Below are 2,236 nucleotides of genomic sequence, written 5' to 3' on the forward strand. Positions count from 1 at the left end.
GGATTGAATGGGATAATATATGCAGTGGGCTTAGAATGTACGTGACGTGTTATCATCACTAAATTTTATGGTTTTAAAAAATTGAAGAGTTGATTTAAAATATTGTTAGTTTCAGGTGTACAGCAGGGTGATTCAGTTATTTTTTTCTGATTATATTCCATTATAGATTCTTACAAGATATTGAATATTGTTATTTAGCCACAGGCTATTTTCCAGTCATAGAGCCTGGAAAGTCCTCAGGTTTTCCATTTTGTTCCTTGAAAAACATTGGCTCTCAAAGAGGCAAAATGAGTTAAAATTAATACCTGTAAAAATTAATACAAAATAAGTGACATGGATGCACACTTAAATGTCAACAGGAACTAATACCATCAACTGTAGAGCAAATGAACATGACCATTGTGATAGATACATTGTAGTTAACATAGAATATGGATGCATTTCAATATCCTTGGTATGATGGAGTCAGCTAATTGCACTTGTGTCAGTGGTTCTCAACCAGGGGTGATTTTTGTTCCCCAGTGGACATTTGACAAAGTTCGGAGACATTTTTGGTTGTCAGAACTGGATGGTGCTACTACTGGCATCTAGTGGGTAGAGACCAGGGGTGTTGCTAAACGTCCTACCATGCACAGGACAGCTCCCCATAACAAAGAATCATCCATCTCAAAATATTGCTAGGTGCCAAGGTTGAAAAAACCTGACCTAGTTGGTCTGGGAGAGAGATTACATATTAGAATTGAGACAGGCTGGGGAAATCCCGTGGTGGTACGGTGGTTAAGAATCCGCCTTCAATGCAGGGGGCGTGGACTCGATCCCTGGTCGGGGAACTAAGATCCCACATGCCGCGTGGTGCGGCCAAAAATTAAAAATAAATAACTGGGGCTTCCCTGGTGGCGCAGTGCTTGAGAGTCCGCCTGCCGATGCAGGAGACGCGGGTTCGTGCCCCGTTTCGGGAAGATCCCACATGCCGCGGAGCGGCTGGGCCCGTGAGCCATGGCCGCTGAGCCTGCGCGTCCGGAGCCTGTGCTCCGCAAATGGGAGAGGCCACGACAGTGAGAGGCCCGCATAACGCAAGAAAAAAAAAAAACAAAAAACTAAAATGTAGTAAACAGAAATTTTTAAAAATTAAAAAAAAAAATACAAGAATTGAGGCGGGCTGGGACCTGGGCCCCTTTGCTGCAATGCTTGCACCTGGACTCCTCCAGCAACAAAATACAAAGAAAATACATGGGACTAAAAATAACTGCGTGCCTGCCCACAGGTGGGGCAAATTCTGGACAAAAGATACAGAGAGACCAAAAAACGCAACTGACAATTTTGAAGAGCCCGGAGCAAAAGCGGGGGGGGGGGGTGGGGGCAAAAGCAGGGTACTGAGCAGGCCCCCTGCAAACACCACCTCATGGGTGGGCAAACCACCTAAGCCCCCCCTCCAGCCCGACCCCCTGGACACACCCCTACCCTCTCCCCATATAAGGAGAGAGCTCAGCCCCCTCCCCCTGCCTTGGGGAGCAAGCCAGCAAGGAAACCTGGAGTTTGTTCCCTCTCCCCACAGCTGCAGCAAGTGCCCCAATAAAACCTTGCACGAATTTCTCGTCTGGCCTCTGATCAATTTCTATTGATTGGGGAAGGTCAAGAACCCTGGTCAGTAGCAGAATCACCTGGGGGGCTTTTGATGGCTCCTGGCTCCTTAAAGCCCACCCCAGACCAATTCAAGTAGGATGACCGAGGATAGGACGTGGGTAATTTCCATGTGAGTCTCATTTTAAAGATTGAGAACCACCGGTTGACCGTTATAAGGAGAGCCATTTCACCCTGGGCCGGAAGTCCTGCCCTCCTCCCGGTCCCACGGGCCAATCACAGAGTGCGGGCTGGAAGAATTTCTCTCGTTGGAGGTTTTGCTTCGCGTGAAATAACGCGCAGGTTGCAACTGAGTCGTAGCCGAAGGGAGGTGAGTCCCTAACTCTTGTGCCTGTTTCTCTGTCTGATCTCTTAAGTCAGTGGCGATTATTGGTGGAGTCTCTAGCACAGAATGTTGCGAGCTTGAATGGCGGCGTGAGACTTTGAGAAGGTTTTTTCAGTCAAGTTGAGCTCTCTCTTTATAAGGAGGAGGCGAGATTTGGAGCTGCCAGTGATTTCATGTGTAACTTTTTTTTTTTTTTTTTTCTTTTTTTCTGCGGTACGTGGGCCTCTCACTGTTGTGGCCTCTCCCATTGCGGAGCACAGGCTTCGGACG

The sequence above is a fragment of the Lipotes vexillifer genome, unplaced genomic scaffold (genome assembly GCF_000442215.2).
Source record: "Lipotes vexillifer unplaced genomic scaffold, Lipotes_vexillifer_v1.1 scaffold1223, whole genome shotgun sequence".
Taxonomy (NCBI): Eukaryota; Metazoa; Chordata; class Mammalia; order Artiodactyla; family Lipotidae; genus Lipotes; species Lipotes vexillifer.